General features: G+C 35.8%; 1 non-coding gene across 1 annotated transcript; it reads left to right on the forward strand.

Annotated features, from left to right (window-relative positions):
* The first annotated feature begins 1,793 nt into the window (after nucleotides 1-1,793).
* On the forward strand, nucleotides 1,794-1,900 carry LOC120103388 (U6 spliceosomal RNA). Its single transcript, XR_005505431.1, has one exon. It is a non-coding gene; the product is annotated as a U6 spliceosomal RNA (small nuclear RNA).
* The last annotated feature ends 24,396 nt before the right edge of the window (nucleotides 1,901-26,296 follow it).

Consider the following 26,296-nt stretch of genomic DNA (forward strand, 5'->3'; position numbering starts at 1 on the left):
CACCCACCCCTTCCCACCACCCTGTCTTGACATTCCCTTACACTGGAGGGTCAAGCCTTTGTAGGACGCAGGGCTTCTCTTCCCACTGATGCCCATCCTCTGCTACATACCCAGCTGGAGCCATGGATCTGTCCATGTGTACTCTTTGGATAGTGGCTTATTCCCTGGGAGCTCTGGTTAGATGCTTTTTCTTAAATGAAGTATATGAGATTATAATTTCAAGAGGTAGTTCATAAACAGTCTAGATTTATTTGTTTTGTAAAAAAACAAAGAAAATAAGTAAGCATCAAAAAACCTCCTCTAGCTGAGATTTATGTCCAATATTAGAAGAACAGCTGAAAATCATCTTCCACTCAGTCACAATTATTTTTCGTGAAAATATGAGTAAGGAATAAAGAAAATTTTGTGCCTTGTGACTTTGTTCCCCTATTTGTAAAGACAATAAAAGTTCTTGATTGTTTCATTAATACATGAGTCATTCTTAATTAAAAATATAATGCTTAATAAAGGGGAAACTCAGCTCGTTTTCTTTATAATTTTGAGGCCATGTGCTTTTAACTATAATATTATCATCAAGTTTCAAATACCAATAAAGATTTCAAAACATTACTACCACAAAAGCTCATAAGGTTTGAAGTGAAATGAGGCAACTTTTCAAAATAGGTTCTGTGGTCTTATAGAAAAATGAATCTTCAGTTGCTTTAGAAGTCAAGTCTCTAAAAGTACTAATAAGAATATTGCTGTCTCAGTTCTTTGTGGAACAGCAGTTATGTGTGTCTGGAATCTGAGCTTCAAGCTTTAATTTATGATTGCTATGTGCAATGTATTCCATGTATACTTTTATTCTTTTATGCTCCAGTTTAATTTTTATAGACTGTCATGTACTATATATGAACTCAGTTTTACACTAAACCCTTTGGCAAGCTTACTTTAGTATTTAAGGAATTGCCTGTCTATTTAAGAACTTGGCTTAAAATAACAATGGGGCAAATGGTAGAAAGATGGCAAAAATCTGCTTTTGAATTACCAGCCAATGAGCAAATATAGAAATGTTACAGCACATACATATTAGACTGAGTAGCTAAAATAAGTTATGCTTAATTATAAACCATGTGAATCATTAATTTGCACCAAACCATAGGTCTTTTGAAGTGCTGTAGTCTATGGAGCAGAGATATTTAGTTTCTGTTCAAAACAAGGAAAGAGTGCTGATTCAGGGCAAGGTTTTACTTTATAAGCCTTCTTGCCAATATTACACAACATACAAAATACCCTGAAACACTTGGGTTTCTTTGCTTGTTTTGTTTTGTTTTGTTTTCTTATGTGTTTCAGCCACAATCAATAGAGTGCAGTGCCCAATAAGATCTTCAATGTGAGACACAGAATTTTTAGCAGTTGGATGAAAATATCCATAAAATATAAAAGTATACCTTAGAAATGTCTTATATGTAAGAAAATGTTGCAATGTTGACATGTAGACTGCTGTATTTGAAATGTGTGAAATTTCTAGGTGAAAGGTAAGTTTAGTTTTGCAACATTAGGAGATATTAACTTGAAGTTACTCTAGGATAAAGACACAAGCAAGCCAGAATTTATTTTATCATGTGTGGGTCTAGTTTTCAAAACTGTGACCCTGAGACTATTAGCCAAGCTCTCTACCATTGAGTCATATCTTCAGCTTCTAATGTCTTACTGTGCTAAAGATCAAAAGCCATCCATACATCACATAAAATTAATAAGGGACAACATTGAAAAGAACCTCAAAATCAGTTGAATTAAGAAACGAATATGTTGTGCTCGCTTCCGCAGCACATATAATAAAATTGGAACGATACAGAGAAGATTAGCCTGGCCCCTGCGCATGGATGACATGCAAATTCGTGAAGCGTTCCATATTTTTTAGCCCAAATGCTTGAATTACCCTAGATGCACAGAACACGTGAAACTCAAGAAGGACGACCAAAATGCGAATGCTTCATTCCTTCTTTAAAAGGGGAACAAGAATACCCTTGGCAGGGAATAGGGAGGCAAAGTTCAGAACAGAGGCAGAAGGAACACCCATTCAGAGCCTGCCCCACATGTGGCCCATACATATACAGCCACCCAATTAGATAAGATGGATGAAGCAAAGAAGTGCAGGCCGACAGGAGCCGGATGTAGATCGCTCCTGAGAGACACAGCCAGAATACAGCAAATACAGAGGCGAATGCCAGCAGCAAACCACTGAACTGAGAACGGGACCCCCGTTGAAGGAATCAGAGAAAGGACTGGAAGAGCTTGAAGGGGCTCGAGACCCCATATGAACAACAATGCCAAGCAACCAGAGCTTCCAGGGACTAAGCCACTACCCAAAGACTATACATGGATGGACCCTGGGCTCCAAACTCATAGGTAGCAATGAATAGCTTAGTAAGAGCAACAGTGGCATGGGAAGCCCTTGGTCCTACCAAGACTGAACACCTAGTGAACGTGATTGTTGGGTGGAGGGTGGTAATGGGGGATGATGGGGAGGGGAACACCCATATAGAAGGGGAGGGGAGGGTTTAGGGGGATGTTGGCCCGGAAACCGGGAAGGGGAATAACATTTGAAATGTAAATAAGAAATACTCAAGTTAATAAAAAAAATTAAGGAAAAGTGAAAAAAAAGAAACGAATATGTTTATGTCTATATTTTTTTGCTTTGTCTTATTGTCTAACTACATATAAGCAAGGTCAGGTGAACCGTATTGTAATTTATTGATTTTAGTAAGGTGGTAGATAATTTCTGAAACTGTATCAGCATCATTGACTTACATGTTTTAGGAAAAGGGAAAACATCAAGAGAATGAGCAACTAGGCCAAAAGTGAAAATATTATCAGACCATCTCTGGTAGTACGTTCGTAGGGCACCTCCTAAGTTTGTTGCATGTGAAGCACATTAGAAATAATTAAACAGACTATTAGAATCATAGACTGGACTGGTATGGGAGCTCAGGATGAGCTCATTTGTTTAATGTGTTGGAGGGATTGATTTTAGTGATCAACACTGCCAAATCAGTGCCATAAAATATCTCATCATTTTCTCCTCTAGTACCAGATTTGGACGATCCATTTTGTTATCAGCTTACAAGTGAACTTTGCAATCTCCTCTGTATAACTGAGGCAATAAGAGGATATCACTGAACACTTATTTTCAGTGAGAATATCCCAATAAATCTCCTTCTGGAATGCAAAGAAATACTGACAAACATTTCACTCTGTATTTAACCTGGATTGAAAGCCTTTCCCATTGCTAACATTTATTTTTGTTTATTTTATATATTAAAATATTTTAGTTTAAATATAACTATAGTATTCTCTCCTCTTCCCCCTCTAAGTTTCACATGCCTCCCATTCATTCCCTTTTGAAGTCATGATTTATGGCCTCTTTTGTATTACTATATATTAATATTTGCATATGTACATGTAAGAGTGCTTAAATAATTAATTACATATATGTGCGTATACATATATGTGTGTGAATAATTGCATAAATTAGTTTTTAATACGTAGATGTTTCTAGGACTGACCATTCAATATTAGATTGCCAACGAGGGTACTCAGCCCTGAAGAATACAAATTCTCCCTCTATGCTGTCAGTTTTTGTTTTCTGTAATAGTCTCTGTCTGCTTCAAACCAAAGCATCTTTAAGAAGGCGTCATAGCTAAAATTATCAATCATGATTCAGCTATGCTCATCCCTGTTCAACTTATAATATCCAGGAAATGCAAACACGCTGAAGGTTCTTCAACTAATGAATGGATAATAAAAATGTGGTTCATATACACAATGGAAACTATCTGGCTTTTGAGAATAATGCAATTATTAAATTGGCAGGTAAATGGACAAAACTTGAAAAGTTCATGTTGACTGGAGTGAATGGATCCAAAAGGACAAACATTACATGCACTTGCTCCTTAGTTCTTCCTAGCTTCATAACTTCATATGTGAATGTCGGACCTAGAATATCCACTTATATCAGGGAACTCTAGAGGCTTTTGGGGGAGTGAGATTATAGAGAGTAGAACAGCAATATACAGGTAATGGAAAGAGGTAACAGAAAAATTGGATATTGGAAAGAGGGATGAACAAAGAAGGATAAAAAAGTCGGAAAACCATACAGAGAATCATTTTATATTCATGTATATGTATAGTGTGAATGTGTATACATATATAAAATTATGCTAATTGCAGAGTGATACTGCACACAAAAAGAACCATAGACCTTCTAACAAAAGCCTCAGTACAATGCCTGCCAAAACAATGCAGGGTATTGTTAATATGCTTTGTTGGCTTCCATAATTTGAAATCAGTTCTCTGCTGAAGAAACCATGCACTTCTGACATAGGGCTTGAAGACTGGAGCTGGATCTGAACTGAAATCCTGTTCCATGAGGACTCTTTTTCATAGCTTCTGAAGTTAATATTCAAGCTGTCTGGGAGAGGAGAAATCAATAGTTCCATAGAACTATAGATCCCAGGAACCACAGTATTTCAGGTTCATCAAGACAGCCTGAAAGGTACAATACTGACATTTTTATCTGGGGTATAAATACAGTGGTTTAATTGAATTTAAGGCACAATGAACAGTACCTCTGCTGTGCCTGATGTTGTAAACCTAGTCACCTACAAAGGCTAGTGAAGTCATGGATATCAGGGGAGCTCCACACATTCCTAAACCACCACATTCCTAAGCAGTATAACTGCTCACTACATTCTAAATATTTACATTCATCTTGTGTCTCTTTTTGAAGAAAAATGTAAAAGCAACATTTACATTTCTCAGCAGCCAGTATGACCCAAGTAAAGAAATCATTATTCTGTGAAGTCTGAGAAAAAAAATTTAACACTGAACAACTTGTAACGTTTAGGCAAGTTTCATTACTTTAACTCTCTTGCATCACATTTAGAATATTATATGTTCTAAAATGTCTTATTAAGAAGCCTCAATAATTATCTTAAAGTTATTATATTTTATAAGTTTAAGTGAATATTATTCTACTTATAGTTAATATTTGAATAAACTGCTTAATATTGTAATAGTTCTCCTAATATTCCCATCCTTTTTAAAAATCTCTGTATACAATGGTATATTCACCTCATTTTAGAATTATAGAGATTTTAGCTTGGAAATGTGATTTTTATCAGGGAAATGAAAAAATACTGTTTTGTATGGAAATGGCAGAAAAGAGTTCCTCAAAGGATGTAAGTATTTCTCAGAGAGTGTGTATTTACCTGTTCACCTTATGGTAATTTATATCGATGAATGACTTTTAATAAATTATTTTCAACATCAAAGGATGTGATGAAACTGCGGCTTGTCCCTGTTGATGTTGGTACAAAGTATGCTTGAACTTCTTCATAATTAAGTGGAGTTTTTCTTAGTATCTTCCTGGTCTAGTATAAAGTGCAGAAGGAAATAGATGACAGAGGTCTTTTCATTTTATTTCATCAGCTCATCTTCCAGTTCTAGATGACCACCAACATTAATAACAAAAGCCCATATTTTTTTGGGAGTCTCATATTCTCCCAACCATCAAGTCATGAAGATTCCCATGCATAGTATTTACTGGCACTTTTTTCATGCCTTGGGCGTGGAGGCATCATCAGTGTATTTGTCATAATCCCCTTAAAATATACATGGATTTAAAAGATAGCTCACTGGTTAGGACATTTTCTACTCTTTCAGATGCATGAAGTTCAAACCCAGCACCCATAAAGGAAAGTAAATATTTAGCTATAATTGCAGCTCCAGAGGATCCAAAATACTTTCTCATTTCTGTGATAAACTGCCCCATGTGGTAGACATACACATGCACATAAAATAGAATAATACATTTCTTAACATATATGCACAAACCAAAAATATTGTTCATTTTGATGTAATTTTATAAGCCAATATGTTTTCCCATGTCTTTGTTGGACAAATAATCTGATATTTTGACTTTCTTCTTTCCCTGCTAAAGTCTCTCTTCATTTCTTTGTATGTGTTCCATAGCACTCATATTCTAGTAACCCAAATACAGTTCTCTCCCACAATAGCATTCCTTTCTCCTTTCTGGGATTCTATGGTTATTTCAGCTTACACATTCAAATTTAAAGATTCAAGGTAGGATCTATTAATAAGAAAGAAATGTGATATTTATCTCTTTATGACTGGGTTACTTTCCTCAGATGATTTTCTTATACACCTTACTTTCTTTAAAATTTCAAGATTTCATTGTCTTGTCCATAGTACAAAAATAATTTATATACTTAATGAAAATCGAAATCTAAACCCTCATGACATATTTATAGAAGTAAAAAAGTAAAATTAAAAAAAAACAAGTGAAATTAACATGAAAGTGTAAAGTACCCTAGAGAACCAAAAGTAATCCAAAGAAAAATAAAATTCCTGAGGAGAATACTGTGTATGATTAAAGTAGACCCTAATGGAAGAGTCAGAGAAAAGACTGAAGGAGATGAAATGGTTTGCAACCCCATAGGAAGAACAACAACAACCAACCAGACCCCTGAGAGCTCCCAAGGACTAAACCGCCAACCAATGATTGCACAGGAGGGACCCATAGCTCCAGCCACTTAAGTAGCGGAGGATGGCGCTGCCCAGCATCAACAGGAGGAAAAGCCCTTGGTCCTGTGAAGGCTCATTTCTCCAGTGTAGAAGAATGTCACGGGATTGAGTTGGGAGTGGGTGGGTGGGAGTGGGAGCATTCTCATAGAAGCAGGGGTAGGGGAAGGAGATATAGGAGAGAGCCGAAAGGAAATAACATTTAAAATGTAAATACACAAAATATCTGAGAAAAATAAAATTTTAAAAATATGCTGAAAAGGATAAAAAATAACTACAACAACAACATCAACAACAACAAAACATCGTATTACCAAAAACAAACAAAAAAAAAACAAAAAAAAGTTCCTGTATATGAATAAAGAAATAGAAGACACGAAGAAAAGTTTAGCTGTGAGATATTTGATGAAGATCTACTGAAAACATACTCTGTAAGCAAAACAGTATCTTCCACAAAGGTTCTGGGAAAAGTAGATGTCCACCACATACACAAGAATGAAATTAAACCTATAACTAACACTTTGTACAAAATTCAATTCTACATTTATCAAAGATTGCAATGTAAAAATTAAAAGAACCAGAAGAAGACCTATATAGTACCTTCCACAAACTATGTATAGGAAAGGATTTTCCGGATATGGCTCCATTTGCTCAGAGAGAGAGAGGCCAAAATTAGTAAATGTGACCTCATAAAACAAAACAAGAAAAGGTCTGTACCACAGAAGAAGCAACCAAGTGAGGAAGAAGCCCAGCAAGGGTGAAAGGGAGAGGATTGATATTCAGAATATTATATAAAGAACCCAAACACCAAAGAATCAAAAGAAATGGCCCAATTAAAGAAATAGACTACTTTTCTTGTTAGAGAGTTCTAGTGGCTAAGAATATCTTCTTTTCCAAGCGTTGTCTTACTCAGCATCACAGAAGCTACTTTTTGCAGGAGATGGGAACTAGTATAGGAAACAACTGGACAGTGTGCAGAGAATGAGAGACTTTAGAATACTCAGCACTAAACGGGATGTCCCCATGAAATCCCTTCGTTCAATGCTGGGAGAACTTTGTAGAAGAGGAGCTAGAAAAACTATAAGAACGAGAGGGAACGGAATACACTAAGACAATAAAACTAATGCTTATATGTACTCATAGAGACTGTAGCAGCATGTGCAGGGTCTGGACAAAAGCAAGACAGATGAGGTTTCACTGATGGGAGGAACATGAACATCATCTCCGATCTCTAATCAAGAAACAATCTCCACTTGGATATTGCTCCCACAGGAAAACATAGCTTTCTCAAATGGAGTCTCACTGTGGAAACAAACCATACTTCGGTACCAGCCTTACACCCTGCAATAGATGGACAACTCAAATAAAGTTCAGTGCTGTTTTTGGAAAAAAATTAATTATTTTTTGGGGCACTTTTGTCTTACTTCCATTTTTCCAATTTATTATGGGTCCTTTTGTAAATGGGTTTCTTGTGTGTACATATCTCCATGTGTTATGTACACTTCGTGCATTTTTCTTCTCTGTTTACTTTGTTCTATTCTGAGTTGGCTTGTTTTAAATTTGCTTGGGCTGGTATGGTTGGGGTGTGTGTGTGTGTGTGTGTGTGTGTGTGTGTGTGTGTGTGAGAGAGAGAGAGAGAGAGAGAGAGAGAGAGAGAGAGAGAGAGAGAGAACATGCCTTATACTTAGGGTAATACAAGTCAAAACTACTTTGGGATTTCTTGTTATCCAAGTCAGAAGGGGTATCAAGAAAAAAAAAAAACTAACAACAAATGATTGGGAAGATGTGAAGTAAAGTATCCCTCTGTCATGGTTGGTGGGTTTTCAAAATGATGTAACCCTCCTTGGAAATCAGTACACTGATATGAGCCAGCTCTGCCTCTTCTTTCCATGTACTTAAAAGATGAGATCTCTTCTTACAGAGATACTTGGTTTTCTACTCATCACAGCTGGGGAATGGCTACAACAATAATGTCTCTCAGCAGATGGATAATAACATCATGGTGTACATACACACTGAGACAGTATTATCTCAGACGTCCTTGTTTCCCTTTGTTTTTTTGTGTCCTGTCTTTTTGTTTCTCTCTGCCAAGTTGACAGGTTTAAATAAAATGACATTCTAAGTGACAAGATTGATTCTTAAACTCCAGGAGGAACTCAATGAAATGAATGGTGAACAACTCTTGACTTGCTTTATTCTGAATTTTTTATGTTCATTTAGAATTAAAGGGGGTCTGAAAATTGGTGGCTGTATTTAATACTAATTACTACTTTATATTTAACAAGAAATTTATTCTACAGAAACACTTATAAAGTATTTTACATGAATATTTTGAATAATAACATGTAGCTTATTCTAACATATCAAATCCCTCATGAGTATATATATATTAGACATAATACACAGAGGACAATTGGAAAAATCATAAAAACTATGTTTCAAAATAAATTTATTGCCGTTTAATTCCGTGCAGCTTACGCTGCACTTTGAAGACATTGTCTCTGTGATCGCACAGGGTGTGGTTCCCAGAAACCAAGAATCAACACTGCTCACAGCTCTAGGAATGAGCTCCTCACAGAACAGAACTGCCACTTTCCCCTTGGAGGAGCATAACTGGAAACTGGGTTTTTATTTCTCAGCTCTTTCAGTATGAAGGCGTTTATTTCTTTCCCAAGAAGTAATCATTTCCGCTTGGATTTCCATGTGCTTCAAACTCAGAAGCAGAGATTAATTTATCTTCAGACTTCTGAAGCAACTAGGTTTTTTTTATATCGTATAGATTGCTATTTATTACTTTAATTAGCTACCTCACCTCGAATTTCTAATTGATAAAAAGTTACCATAGACGACTAAGCACTACAGTCTCGATAAGACATGGAAGAACTACAAGAGAAAAGCAGCGATGGCTCGCTAACCTCTAATAATTGCTGTACATAAGCCATGTTTTTACAACCCTCGGGAACCTGGTGAAGATGTAGAGCGATGAATGAAGGAGCTGAAATTTCTGAGGACAGATGGAACATTTACATCTAACTTATGCAGTAGGTGAGATGAAGTAGAGACTGCGAGGAAGTTGGACCACTTGGACTGTTCAAAGTACTGAGAATAGATGCAATGTGTTCTTTCTATTGAAATTCTGGACTCACTGAAAGATGTCTGTTTAATGCTGAGAGCTCTGAGGGCAGTGCCATATGCTATCAGTCATACGACAGTCCTTCCTGATTACTCATGTGAGTGATTGAAGTTTGGAGTTAGGAATCACAATGCTACACTTACACTTGCAAACCATATGAAAATCAATTCAGAGGAGAAATCTTTACTTTAAAAAAATTTAACCAAAACACTCAACAAGCAGTCTTATATCTCAAGGCATTCCCATCAACAGTCAACAGCCAAATGTCAGAGGCTCGATGCTACTGCTGTCACATTCATGAATATTCCTATGGTTGCTTAATCAAAGCCTTATGTTTTATACAAATTATGTAAGTCAAAATGGTTTGGAGGGCTGTGCTTTCTCCCGGGATGACTGCACCATGATTGAATTACAGCATTAGGTAGTAAACATGCCTTATTTAAATCAAGTAAATATATAAAAAAAATTATACAAGTTTTAAGCAAAGTCAAACGCAATGTTATCCTCTTGAAATCACTTGCACTTTAGCACTGTGGATATTCTACTAGTACCAAGTCACTTGTTTCCCAAGGCTTTCCATGAGATTCTTTGATTCCTTTGTTCTCATAGTAATGAGTACCTTTTTTTGGGGACTTATCATCAAGTTCTTCGAATTTGAAAATAAATAGCATAGTTAGAAAAAATATACCTTCATAGTTACGTTCAAATATGTTTTAGTTGTAGATGTTAAACCTTACCTTTCATCATACATTGTCAACATGGATGTGCTCAGCTCTTGTGATCATTTGAAAGAGATTATCTTCTTTTCTCTTCTGCAAATATTAATTCATTTCTTTCCATTTCTGAAGGCTCAAGATTCTTAGCTCATATTCTTATTTACTTGCTCTCAGTGCAATGCTCTAACATCATTTCATGAATGATATTTAGAAGCATTGGTCCATAAATGGATACATTTTAGCCAAGATAGTTTATATGTTGTGAGTTCAGAGGAAGCTAATTTGTGGTTCACATATGACAGCTTTCCTAAATATCTGGGCCAATTTGACATAAAATTACCTTTGTATTAAACATTCATTTACTCTTTTTAGCATTATAATTTATGATCTATTAAAAATGATACATCATTTGAGTAACATTAGCTTTACATAACTGGCATTAACAACTGGAAATACTATTTTTAGTCATTTGATATTAAAGCATGCTGGTCATTTCAAAATATTTACTCTGGTGTTTATGCATGAATAATTTAAACAAAATGGTTTGAACTTATTTCCAATCACTACCATTGGACAAAATGCTGTTTAGTGATTTAAATACATATTGGTCAGATATGGTTATTTGTATCCCTTATAATTTAAAATAATTGAAACTAAAGTATTTTAAATGGAAAATTTAGAAGATGAATTTATAAATATGAGAGGAATTTTTATTTTTTGTAACTTTTTAAAAGGAATATTCAATATGTTTCAAATTGAGCACTTTAAATTTTTATTGCTTTTCCCAATAATGTACTCTTTATTCACTTTAGATAAAGATCACAGCCCACTCTCTTCTCTTTCCCTGCTCCATTCTTACAAATCTCCCCTGCCCCCATTTTCCCTTTCTCTTCTCCCCCAAAGAGGCAGAGCTCTCCTTCTTAATAAGTTTCCACAATTGATGCAGAAATCTACCTCCCACACAAAGCTGCCAACCACTAAACATTTTTTTTCTTTGTTAGAAAATAACAAATGACGGATAGCTCATTTCTCATCGAGCACTTCACTTCCTCAACAGATAGGTCAAACACTGGGGATTGGCAGGTTGACCTTTACTTGGAAAGAATTTTGTATGCAAAAAACACAAGGTCTTAAAAATTATGGCTATATTGCTTCCTTTAGTTTTTTATTATATTTATATCCAGACATGAGGTCAAGCAAATATAAAAGATGAAGAGACGAGACATTGGTAATTCTAGGGTTTGTTGAAAATAGAACTGAATGTTTACTCTGAATGAACTAGAAAATATCATCCTGAGTGAGGTAACTCAATTAGAGAAAAGCATACTTTGTACTCACTCATTAATAAGTGGATATTAGCCAAAAAGCTCAAATTACCCAAGATGCAATCCACAGAGGACAGGAAGCTCAAGAAGAAGAATGACCAAAATGTGAAGTTCCCACATCCTCTTAAAAGAGGAATAAAATATGCAAAGGAGGGGGAATGGGAGCAAAATTTAGAGCAGCGACTCAAGGAACCGCCGTTCAGAGCCATACAGCCACCAAAAGTAGGTAAGATTGATGAAGCTAGAAAATGCATGCTGAAAGAGACGGGTTATAGATCTCTCCTGAGAGACACACCCAGAGCATGTTCAATACAGAGGTCAATGCTAGCAGCAAACCACCGAACTGAGAATAGGACCCCCTTGGGGGGAATTAGAGGAAGTATTGAAAGAGTTGAAGGAGTTTGCAACCCCATAAGAACAACAATGCTAACCAACCAGAGCTTCCACGGAGTAAACCACTACCGATAGATTATACATGGACTGACCCAGGGCTCCAACTGCATATGTAGCAGAGAATAGCCTTTTTGGGGCACCAGTGGAAGGGGAAGCCCTTGGTCCTGCCAAAGTTGGACCCCTAGTGCAGGGAAATATGAAAGGGGAAGTAAGGGGGATGTATGGGGGAAATACCTATATGGAGAGGGGGAGGGGAGGAGTTGGGAGCTTATGGACAGGAAACTGGGTAAGGGAAAAACATTTGAAATGTAAGTAAAGAAATATATCTAATAAAAAATAAAAAATGAAATATGCAGAAAAAGTAAAATGATAGGTTATGTTTATTAGACTTTTTATGACCCAAGGTAATATCAGTATACTTTCTCACACAGTGTACCTTCTTACACAAATCAGCAGCTCGTAAACTATCAGGTAACTGCTCAATTTTGGCATCTCTTTTTCCTTCCTCCCACATTGTACAAAGACAGAAGATAGCTTAATCTGCAATCAATGAAGATGACAGTTGGGTAGTTACCAGCTAGGATCCATGTGGGCTCATGATACCCCTTCTTATTTTCCAGTTTAAAGGGGAACCTGTATCTTCGTTGTGAATGTTTGCTGTGATCATTATAGATGTTTTAACCCTCATATGAAGGACAAAATAAAATATATATTTGGGAGAAGAAAAAGCCTTAATAGCTTTTGCCTTTTTCTTGGAAATTCCTTTTATTGGCCATTTTAATTTAAATTTTAAATGTTACCCCATTTCCCAGTTTCCTGTCCATGAACCCTCTCTCCATTGTTCTATGAGGGTGTTCCCCAACCCAACCACCCACCCCTTCTCGCCTCCCAGCCCTGATATTCCCTTAGACTGGGATGTTGAGTCTTGGCAGGTCCAAGGGCTTTTCCTACCATTGGTGCCCAACAAAGCCATCCTCTGCTACATATGCAGATGGAGACAAGGGTCTGTCCATGTGTACTCTTTGGATGGTGGTTTAGTCCCTAGGACCTGCGGTTGGTTGGTATTGTTGTTCTTATGAGGTTGCAAACCCCTTCAGCTCCTTCAATCCTTTCTCTAACTCCTCCAATGGGGACCCCATTCTCAGTTCAATAGTTCGCTGCTAGCATTTGCCTCTGTATTTGTCATGCTCTAGCAGAGCCTCTCAGGAGACAGCTGTATCAGGCTCCTGTCAGCATGCTCTTGTTGGCATCAGCAGTATTGTCTGGGTTTGATGTGTGTATCTACATGGGCGGCATCTCCAGATAGGGCAGTCTCTGAATGGCCATTCCTTCAGTCTCTGCTCCAAACTTTGTCGCAATATCTCCTCCTATGAATATTTTTGTTCTCCCTTTTAAGAAGAACTGAAGCATCCACACACATTGGTTGTCTTTCTTCTTGAGGTTCATGTGATGTGTGGATTGAATCTTGGATAATCCAAGCTTTTGGGCTAATATCCATTTATCAGTGAGTGTGTACCATGAATTTTGTATTTTTGTGACTAGGTTACCTCACTCAGGATAATATTTTCTGGTTCCACCCATTTGTCTATGAATTTCATGAAGTCTTTGTTTTTAATAGCTGAGTAGTACTCCACTGTGTAGATGTACAATATTTTCTGCATCCATTCCTCTGTTGAAGGACATCTGGATTCTCTGTAGCTTCTGGCTATCATAAATAAGGCTGCTATGAACATAGTGATACATGTGTCCTTGATATATGTTAGAGTATCTTTTAGGCATAAGACTAGGAGTGGTACTGCTGGGTCCTCAGGTAGTACTATATCCAGTTTTCTGAGGAAACTTCAGACTAATTTCCAGGTTGGTTGTACCAGGGTGCAATTTTACCATATTTAGGGGACAAATCATCTGCTCTTTGTTTCAGTAAGGAACGGACATGATTGTCTTAGAATAGGCTTTACTACTTGAAAGAGCTAGTGAATCAAACCCAAGTATAATAAAGCCTAGTATGCAAATAGTGCTGTGAATTTTATTCTTTTTAGTATTATATAGAATTTCTTGGAACGATATTTGAAACAAATAACATTTGCTGAATAATTTAGGAGTGAATTTTTTCACTAATCATTGTAATTACTTCAAGTCTTAACTTGCAGTTAAAGCAGTGCCTGAACACATTCTCCAATGACATGTTTACTTCATTTACAACATAAAAAAATCTATACAAACTGACCCCCAAACGCTTATTTTGTAACAGTGCATTTGTAATTATTTGGTTTAAAAAGTTCACTCCAGTAAGCAAAGTGGAGGAGTTAATGGCTCCCATTTGTAAATAGATGGCATTATTTATTGTAACGCTCAATTATCTCTGGTTCATGGACTGTTCAATTATGCAAGCCCTCATCTACCAAAATAAATACTCATTAAGGTGAGCATCTATGCCAAAAATATAAATTTTCTGTGATTTAGTTTTCATGTGCATAGTAAATCCTGGAGAAATGGATGAACAGAATCATCAAAACCCTGCATTTCAGACATGGTTTGACAAATTAGATCCCCCTTTAGGAACAATGAAATGATTTGTTTAGAAATATTATAAAACTATAAAATACTTTTGTAGAAATATCCTCAAAGTTGAGCCTAGTAAGTGAAATATTATATTGTCTCCAAAATTCTGTTTTTATTGAAAATCAGAAGTGGTTAATGGTGAAAAAGTAAGGGTCACCAAAGCCCTAGGATACCATGATTACTAGCACACATGCCGCCTTTAAGTCTTTAGGCTCATCCCAGAGAAGCAAGTTCGTGCATCTCATTCGAACTTCAAAGCTGATTCCTCCTTTTTATGTTTAAACCAAAGCTTTCAAGAATGGAGGCCAGGCTTTCTTCACAATTTAAAATTCAAAGAGCACCACTTTGAAATTTAATAGAGCAGTGTTTGCTAAAGTAAACATTTTAGTCACAGTGAGGGCAGATGCCTCTGCATCCGCAGCCTTTCTGTAGATATTAAAGCAGTGCTTCGAAATATTGGCATGCCTTTTCCCCAACGGACATCCAAAAAGATACAGATTTCACGGCGTGCAGACTCTGACTTCTCCAAATGAAATACACCTTTAGCTTTAAAGCAATTTCTTGAAAAGTTTTCCCAACACTTTTAAAGGACGCTTTAAAGGAGCTCTGATTCTTATGAAGGGGCTGTAGTTTCACTGTCCCATCTACAGACATTGGCAGGGAGAAAAGGCTGGGAGGTAAAGAAGAAAATTGAGTGAGACAAGCATTCAGGGTGTCAATGTGTGCTGTGAGAAACCTTTTGTATTATTTAAAAATGGGTTACTGACTCTGTCCGGTGAAAGGCCTGTTTCTTTTACAATGCATACCAAATCCAATTATGGAGAAAGCACACAGAAAATTCTTTCCTTATTGAGAACTAAACCAGTATACTAAACCATGTAATTTTTTCCCGTAATCCTAGAACAGGGATAAATACATGTATTAAAAGGATTTTTTCTTCATGGATCAATGGTTATGTGTTGATGAACATCTTTTTTAGCCATGTGAAATATTACATCTTATTTTGTTTCATTATTTCAACTATTTTCCATTCAGATCGATTTTAATTCATAAATTGCCATGTGCATGATTTGAAACTTGAATAATTTAGGAAAAATATTTGAAATAATTATTATTCATATTAAAGTTTACAGTTTTGAACATATATTTATATTAGAATGCATATTTTTTCAGTATTGCATATTCATAAATGAGCAATTGTGTATATAAATTACATGTATGAATTATATATATGAAAGCTTAATTTGAAAACATCAAATTTTATGTTAAAATATATTTTCCAATATACAATTAAAATTAATTTCTCTAATTTTAATTATACTAATATAAATATATGTTTAAGTTTCATAATGATACTGTCTTAAAACACGTGGTTGATATAGCACAACTTTGTGTGTACTTTTTAAATGCTGAACACTATGAAGATTGAGATCCAGTTTTCTAAAAAGAAATAAAAATAATTTCCATAACAGCTGCATATTTGTCCTTTAAATTGCAGATGTACATTGATCTTGTGTTATTATTTTTCAGATCAAGACATGTTTAAGCATACTCTACTTACTGACAGGAACTTCTCTTCAAATGAAATAAGAGAAACAAAGCCAAAAAAAAAAATCCAAATCAAGAAAGCAGTCATCTTCGTCAACCTGCAAGAGGCACACTCTGAGTTCTTCTGTTTGTTGTGCTATCAGTAGAATATGTTTCCCCTCTGGCACAGTAATTACTGAATTACAGTTTTCTGGCAACAAATGGCTTCTGGGGGTCACCAAATGTCTCTGATTAAATGTGCAGCATTTAATCTTCCACAAAAGCTGTTGACTGTTTCATGTAAGCAGAATGCCAGGAACATTATCCTTTAAATCATGCCTAGCTGCTAATTAATGGATGTATAAATGGTGAACAGCCAAGTCTACACAGACACTCTGCCCATAAGTAAAATGGCATTGTGACGAGCCATAAACTATTAGCATATTGTGTATCTATCCTGATTGAAGTGCACTTGAGAAATATCAAGCTATCTGAAACTGGAAATCTATTACCTGCTCTTGAAATACTCAACAGTGTCATCTGTTTCAGCAAACCACCAATGACCCATTCTTCCTATGTGGTTCTTGTATGTATAACTTTTGGAAACAGAACACAGGACCAATATTTGACATTTAAGATAGTGTGAGACAGGTGGCATCATGTTCACTTTTCTAAATCACGTAGAGCCTACTTTCAATTTCTAGGGTTTCAACAGCTGATCCAATCTAATGTGATGCAACAATCTTATAGAAAACCCAGAGGGGGTTTCTGTTGTGCAGGTACTGAGTAAGGCTCTGGGCTAGCATTACAAGTTCTGTTCTGTTGAGTAAGGACCTGGGCTAGCATTAAAAACCAACCAAACAAACAAACAAATGCTCACATACTAACTCCTTCCCTAATGGCAGTACTACATTCTGAGATAAAAATTATTGCTAGATAACTTTGGTTCCTACAGAAGAATGAATGTAAGAATGCAATAGGAATCTGGAAAGTTTTTCAGGAGTTCATGGCTGGCAAGAACCGGACTCCATACTGAAATCAAACAGAACTGTCTTACAGCAAATCCCCCTTCCAATAAAGTACCATCATGTATTATTCTGCTATCAAGTACTTCAGCAGGAAAATTTAGCAATTCCTGTATCTCTACGACGTCTCTCTGACTATCCGTTATCTCACCATGTTAAAGAGCAACAGAGAAAACCAGAGAAATGATTGGGAAAAGCAATCTGATGATGTTGTGACATATTGTGGTTGAATAGTGATTCTGTAGGATAAATTGCTTGCATGTGTATCCATGAGTATACATGCGTACATCATACAGACTGGGTCATTGCAAAGGGTTATCTACTCTATGAGATTTGCTCGGTATACCACAGTCATTCGCATAGTTGTGAACAGATGAAATAGGATGTTATAGTGAAAGGGAACAATAATTAAGTATACATAGGGATCTTAAGAGTGTATGAAAATGTTCAAGTAAGAAAGATGCACAGTAAAAAACAATTCATAGTAATTTTTGCCTGGGACAACAGTTACTCATCATCTAAATCATGGTTGACCTTCATGGAAAGTCTGCTTGAATATTAAAAGATAGAAACTTGTTGCTAGAGTAGTCCTTATTCAAATGAGTAAATGAAATAAAAACTTATTGTTCTGAAGTAAAATTTTTATTTCTGTAATATGATTTTATTCTAGTCCTAATTTCAGGAGTGGCACAATCCATCTTTTCTATGTCTAAGATAGGAGTTTATATGTGAGCCAGAGTTTACTTTCTCCAATGCCTTCTCTCATCCATGTGACTTGTTACAATAAATCAAGCAATCAGTCACAAGCCACTTTCAACTTCTCCTGTTAACACTGTAGAACAATTTTAGTTTTCACACTAATATGGGTAGAGAATCAGTACCATGTTTACTATTGGGGCTCATCAGTGCAGCTTACAAACACTCTCAAATAATATTGGTCTTGTAGTTAAACAAAACAAAACAAACAAGCAAACAAGCAACCCCTCCAAAAAAAAAAACACTCTCAAGTCATATTGGTCTTGTAGTAAAAACAAACAAACAAACAATCAAAAAAAACCCAAAACCAAAAATCCAGTTAGCTTTTCACAGGAACTTCCTTAAAAACCTCAATACCTCTTTGCACAGTTTTAGGTTCTACGCATCTTAATTTTTAAAACACATATGTGGTTCTCCATTTATTAGCGCAAACATCATTCTAGTCCTTCAGTAAGTAGAAAATTATTTGAGTACTATTATTGCACCTGCTCAGTGAAAAAAATCTCTCTATAGGAATGAAGAGTCTTACTTGTGTATGACAGAAAACAATGAGTTGTTCATTCTGACATTATCTGGCTTTCTTTTTTGGCACATTTTTATTTAGAAATGTCTACAGAGAACTAGAATATAATCTTATAAACAGTCATTGAATACCTACATTGTAATTGAAATTGTTTTGACATTGAGAATAATCAATGTAGATTAAATGTCAAATATCAACAATATCTAAGCCACTGTCATTTTTTAAATTAAAAAAATGCAGTGTAGGCAAAAATAAGAAAAACCATATCGTCTTATACATGTTTTGAGAGGCATAACAGAAGAATAATCAGGAAGACTGTCAGAGCAGGGTTCTAGAGAGCAGCACTGTGAGTTTCTATATTATGTGTATGGCATGGACATCACAGTCAAAGACAAAAAGCAGATGCACCCATCTGCCCAGCACATGTACACATAACCACAGATAATAGAGAGGGTCTAGTGGAAGAATAAAGTGAACAGGTGTGGAGAGAGATAAGGAGGGCAGCTGAGGTTAATGTGATCACAATACATTAGTCACACATGTGCAACTACCATAGAACTTGTTCTAATGATCTTCATTATGCATCACTGATAGGGGCTTAACATACAGACTTAAAAATTAGAAGTGTGTGTTCATTGAAATGAAGTTATAGAAATGAGTGGGGACTATATGGGATAAAAAGGAAAGAAAAAAAACATTTCCATGAAAAACTAAAAATGCTGGAAAGAGCTTTTAGTCAAAATGATTCAAATTTCCATTCATAGACCACCTGCATTGTGTCACCTTGTCATAACAGGAAATCTGCAGACTCCTCTGTTCATCCGCAGACATCCATGAGAGTATTTCTGGATGAGGCTGGGCAACCTCTACTTGTGCTGTTTCCTTGGTGATGATTATGCATGGAAATGTTTGGAAACTATAATTTTATGGTATGTGAAGACATTGAGTAGTATTTGCACTTTGGGCCATGCTATGTTAGTGAAACTGACCATCAAGTATAGTGATGACAGCAAAGAACCTTATGTCCTTTGGAATTTGGGTACTGGGAACAGGAGCTGTTAAAACTGTCCTGCAAGACAGTGACAAGGCCATAATAATGTCTTGGAAATAAATGTGTTGACATTATGAACAGCATAGCGGGTATAACAGTTCTCAGAGTTCTAGGGGCCTTTCCACACTGGGAATTGTCAACCCATCAGCACCCACGATACTGATGAGGAAAATTGATAAGGAAACTGATGGCTTTTCAACTATACCACTAAAGAAAAACCTGGCAAAGCAAAGTACATGGATTTAAAGCTAGGGAGATGATGAATCTTCAAAATTGATGGCCAGTTGCCAGCTATAGCACAAAGATGTAAACAATCTTGTGGAAAGAATTTGAAACAAAACTGCTGCATAATTGGATAAAATTAATTCAATGTATGAATCATCTAGTGTTAAATTCTTCTGGCTTCTTTGTAGAGTGTTATCCAACAGTGAATTTGGAGTATTGATCCAAAATTTAGAACTTGAATGAAAACTGGAAGATTCTCTGGGGGGCTGTCATCCGAAGTGGTTTAAGTCTGTTAAGACTAGAATCATCAAGGTTTCCCATCATCTTTTTTTGTTCTCCATCTTTATTAATTAGGGTATTTCTTATTTACATTTCAATTGTTATTCCCTTTCCCTGTTTCTGGGCCAACATCCCCCCTACCCCTACCCCTCCCCTTCTATATGGGTGTTCCCCTCCCCATCCCCCCCCCCCATTACCGCCCTCCCCTCAACAATCACATTCACTGGGGGTTCAGTTTTGGCAGGACCAAGGGCTTCCCCTTCCATTGGTGATCTTACTAGGATATTCATTGCTACCTATGAGGTCAGAGTCCAGGGTCAGTCCATGTATAGTCTTTGGGTAGTGGCTTAGTCCCTGGAAGCTCTGGTTGCTTGGCATTGTTGTTCATATGGGATCTCAAGCCCCTTCAAGCTCTTTCAGTCCTTTCTCTGATTCCTACAACGGGGGTCCCGTTCTCAGTTCAGTGGTTTGCTGCTGGCATTCGCCTCTGTATTTGCTGTATTCTGGCTGTGTCTCTCAGGAGAGATCTACATCCGGCTCCTGTCTGCCTGCACTTCTTTGCTTCATCCATCTTATCTAATTGGGTGGCTGTATAAGTATGGGCCACATGTGGGGCAGGCTCTGAATGGGTGTTCCTTCTGCCTCTGTTCTACACTTTGACTCCCTATTCCCTGCTAAGGGTATTCTTTTCCCCTTTTGAGGAAGGAGTGAAGCATTCGCATTTTGCTCATCCTTCTTGAGTTTCATATGTTCTGTGCATCTAGTGTAATTCGAGCTTTTGGGCTAATATCCACTTATCAATGAGTGCATACCATGTGTGTTTTTCTATGATTGGGTTACTTCACTCAGGATGATATTTTCCAGTTCCATCCATTTGGCTATGAATTTCATAAAGTCATTGTTTTTGATTAGCTTGCTTTTTATAGACATATATATATATATATGTATATATATACACATATATCTTTACATCCTTATGTGTGTGTGTGTGTGTGTGTGTGTGTGTGTGTTTGTAAATGGAAAGTCTTGAGCTGCATACTTAACATCAGTCAGAGAGAAAAAGAACGAGAGAGCAAGAGAGTGAAGGAGGGAGAGAGAGAGAAAGAGAGAGAGAGAGAAAGCAAAATGTTTGGTGGGTAAGGAGGAGGGAAAGATCTGGGAGGAGTTATACAGAGGACAATACATTTGAAATAAATTTTTATTACTGAATTAATTTTAAAGTATTTTCTCTCCAACACAATGTTTGAAAAGAAGATATTTGAACATGAATGTAAATATTTTTTAAAAAAATGTTCTTCTGATATTCAGTTAATCTTTTAATGTATAATAATAGTTTTCCCATGCTAATATTTTACAAAATTAAGTATTGGTTTCAGGAAAGAATCAGTAACATCATAACTTTACTAGTATGTCAACAGTTATGGTTAGTTTTGTCAACATTAGGTGAGTGTGAGAAGTTTTCTCAAGGAAGGAGGTGAGTACACTACCGTTGACACCCCTTATCTTTTACTTCCAGTCTTTTAAAATATAAAGTATAACAGATAATATAGACTTCATTAAACTGCTATCTCTGTGATTATTTATTGATATGCCTATTCAATATTCATATTCAATAAAATTTATTCAAAATAGAATATATTTTATTCAAAATAGAATATATTTTATTCCTCCCTTTGAATTTAAATGTTCTATAATTGATTTTGGATTAAGATTATAAGGAAAAGGACATTTCTTTTACAACAAAATAACTCTGTCTCTCTCCCTCCATCTCTTTCTTCCTCTCTCCCTCTGTCCCTCACTCCCTCCCTCGCTCCCTCCTTCTCTCTCTTTCTCTCTCTTTCTCTGACTGATGTTAAGTATGCAGCCCAAGACTTTCCACATACTTTACAGGCTCATTATCACTAAGCTGCACCCCAGCCCTATATACAAGACTTTCTAAGTTGATATTCAATTCAACATATACATTATGCTTTCACAGTATTCAGAAATGTTCAGTTGTTAGAGTTATCACCAACTATGGAAAAATATTAACTAACTACACCCCTCAGAGTCCCAGGGACTAAACCACCAAACAAGGAAATCCAAGGATCCCGCTACTGTAGCAGAGGACCGACTTATCTGGCATCAGTGGGAGGGGAGGTGCTTGGCTTTGTAGAGGTTTGTAGCCCCAGCATAAGGGATCCTAGGAAGGGATGAGGCAGGAGAGGGTGTGTGGTGGAACACCCTCTTAGAGGCAAATGTGAGGGGGAACATGGTGGGGAGGTTGCAGAGAGAAGACAGGGAAGAGAGACAACATTCGAAATGTAAATAAATAAAATAATTAATTAAAAAGAGCGAAATCTATTGGAAAACTGTGGTGCGTGTCACAAAAGTAAAAGCTTGTTATTTTGAGTCAATCATTATCTTAGCATAACTTAACATTTTGGATTTGTTAATCATAAGAAAGTATTAATTACTCCTAGAGGCATATGAACAAACACCTATAAACACAAATTAAACACCAATAACAGAACAGAATAGCCTTTGTATTCAAGTTCATCTTGGTTAGCCAATGCATTTGTTGTGCTGGGCTAACTTAAGGAGTTTGACTATGATACCCATTTCAGGACTATGTGAAATCATAAAACAGTTTCATCACTGCACAATCCTACCCTATCATGGGCAAGAACCTTATGGAAGGCACATCATGGAGCCCCTCTTTAATTTATCCTTCTACTTCTTAATGAGAAATATAGGCATTTCTATTTTCTATATTCTAATTTACCTAAATCACTTGTACTGGATGAAAGCAGGGCAGACTAATGCTTAGACTCCCACATAAGGATCCTCTAATTCTCACTTTTTTCCTCTTATTAGTGAGTTGTCATCCCCATTTTGATAAAGTTGGTTACCAATCTATCACTCACTGAAATATGCTAGGATAAAAGTGCAAGAGAATTTACCATGTTATGGATAGAAAAAGCAAAAGTTGTTCTACAAGATGATTATTTGGGTAAGACATTACTTTGATACTTATTAGATGCCTCTCTCTGGTTCATGTCCCTCACTGCATATCCCAGAATCAAACATGTATGAAGGCAACAATGTGTAAATATTTTCAACTATTCTTTATATAACATAAATGACAAATAATTATATTTGTGCATGTATAGATCAAATGCACAATGAAGTAGTTTGTAGGAGAAAGATGTATAGTCTCAATTTTATTCTGAATAAAATAGAGCCTAAAAAGGTTCAATTCAAATACTGAAGGATGTTTCTCCTTTTTTCCCCAGAAGTTCTATGATATCAGAATCTCAGCTTGGAAGAAGTCTGGGATATCATATTAATGTTTTCTCCCATTAAATTAACCTTCGTAGTTGATAACTCGATCCAACACAGTACACATGCATCTCTGACTTTCATCTCAAGACTGCACAGTCAAGTGGATATTGGGGTGGTCCACATTTCATAGTTACTTGAAAGTCACTGTGGACATATGGCACATTTAGTTGTTTCCCTTATTATGATGATTTATTTCTATTTGTTAAGCATGCTAGACTGCCTAGTTATTCATAATCGAGTATAAATTTGCTGAAATAATGCTTTCTAAGTCAAGAGTTATTGCACAGAAGTGACCTGTGCTCTCTATCCCCTTAAGATTTGGTCTATGAACTCTCTTTCAGCAGAAAGAGTATTAAAATGCTTAATGTCTTGTTCACTAAATCTGCTTCTGCAGTGATTTCAGAACACAAGCATTTTTATAACTGTCTTCTGTGTTTGCTTCCTTTGGAGACTTTACTAATTTGAAACTCATATTCTACATTAGTTAATATACTCCCTATACTTTCTAACTATTTTTTGTTATAACCCTTAATCCTGATCTCAAATCTTCTAAAGGTTACACTCAGTGTATAAGCATAGCTTGGTTATTTATTCAAAACTAAAAGACACCTTATTTCATGTCAGGCTATGGACTCTTTAGCCAGACATCATGCAACACCTGCAAAGGGAAGAAGGTACAATAATGCTTCCTTTGGGACTATGTTACAGTTGACATGTTCTATTACAACATGAATGAACATGGAGTTACATCAGATCAAGGCTGGCATGTGACCTACATTTGTGACCTCTATGATACAGTACATACTTGATTGATTTATAACAATGTTTGCTTAAAGATTATGAGTACACCCACAGACAAACATTACATGGAGATCAGGAACTTTTATGGAATACCTTAGCTCCCCCACTGCATATATATAGCAAATTTGTCTTCATGTGGGTCCTCAAAACTGCAGTAGGACTTACCCTGACTCTGTTGCCTGCCTTGGATACTGTGCTCCTAACTGGGTTGCCTTCTCTGACCTCAGTGAAAGAGGATGTTTCCAGTCTTGGAGTGACTTGAGATGCACTGCTGGGTTAATACCCAGGAAGACCTCCCCCTTCTCAGAGAAGAAGGGGACAAAGAGATGGAGTAAGAGAATGTGTAAAGGGGGCTGGGAGGAGAGGGGGAGCTGTATTTGGGATATAAAGTGAATAAATAAAAAGTGGACAAATAGGAGTATATACATATATTCATATATACATAAATGCATTCTGAGAATATGCTACTTTTAATAAATGGAGCAAAAAAATCTAATAAGTATTAAATATATTTAACCTAGTTACCATTAAGAATCAGTAATATTTAGAAGGAAATAGAAAATTTATGATTATAAGTAAGAAAATTAAGTTTTCACAGATTTCATTTTTTGATCTTCACTGTCAAAATATCTAACTTCTTGTTTTTTTCTTTGCACATAACTACTTAAAAAAACATAATGAATGCATTTACATACTTCCTTTGCTTTTATTTGCTTCTAATTCAGAAAAATTTAACTTCATAGTTCTGTAACCTGTGTTCTAGGTAATCTTTAACTCTGTAGTGAACTATCCAAATACCTGTTTTGTTTCTTTCTCACCTATTTATTGTCCAAAAGCATATTACTTAGCAATCATAAAAATAAATAATTGTGCTTTTTAGTTTTCTAAAAAATATTTCTGGTATTTTTTATAATTCTGTTATAAATTCTGTTATGTAAATAAGTTTGTCTTTTTTCTTTTCCCTTTTCTCATTCAAATATCCCCAATTGTATTCTTCCATTCTTCCATTCAAATTTGTCACCTTTTTTCATTAATTGTGGTTCTATGCATACATGCGTGTGTAAATATACATATATTCAAACGTATAACATGTTCAGCTTTTACAATGCTTCCAATATGTATGTTCTAGTATTATGTGAATTTCTAGTATAGAAATATATTATTTTAAAAATAAAATCCTGAGGGAAAAGCAAAGTTTTCACTGAATCGTAACATAAAAAAATTGTAAATAAACACAAAACTTAGAGTAATTAATTATTTATCTTAGCCGTGTTGTTTTATGAAAATATGTGAATTGGCAAGGTGACTTAGTAAGTGAAGTCCATCTTGTTCAAGCTCAAAGTCCTGAGTTTTATCCCTAGGAATAACATGGTGAGGGAGAGCACCAATTACCAAAAGTTATCTTTTGATCTTGTGAGTACTGAGGCATACACATACAAAGGCATATATTCATATGCACACAGCCAAATAAAAGCAATAAAACACAGGGCATATATATAAAAGCCATTCTAACCAATAATGTTACATGATATAATATAAAAAATGTCATACTCTGACTTCAGTGGCCAATCAATATATTGGATAGAAAAGAAGTTAATGAGAATTTTATGTATATTTATTTTCCTTACTACACAAATTATTATATCGAAGTTTAATTCTTTCAATGTATACTAAGCACAGCATGGTAACAAATTCTACAGAGTTATAAATCTTCACATTCAGATGACTTCAATTTGCTGAATTTACAGAATTTGCTAATATATTTTAGGACAACACTTAAAGTCCTGCCAATATATTTTTTATTTTACTTTTAAAATTATTCACTGTTTTTACCCACAGTAAGAATAAATCATTAAGTTATGTTTAAAATATTAGAAATCATGGAGTGGGGAGGTGAAGCATTTATTTTTTTTCAAGGCATGATTTTCTCTGTAGGCTGTCCTAGAACTCATTCTTTAGAACACCTTGGCCTCAAGTTCAGAGATCCATCTGCCGCTATGTCCTAAGTGCTGGAATTATATGTGGTGAACCATCAAACCCTGCTATCTCTAAGTTGTTGGTCAAATGTGTC

This window comes from Rattus norvegicus, chromosome 5 (genome assembly GCF_036323735.1).
Source record: "Rattus norvegicus strain BN/NHsdMcwi chromosome 5, GRCr8, whole genome shotgun sequence".
Classification (NCBI taxonomy): Eukaryota; Metazoa; Chordata; class Mammalia; order Rodentia; family Muridae; genus Rattus; species Rattus norvegicus.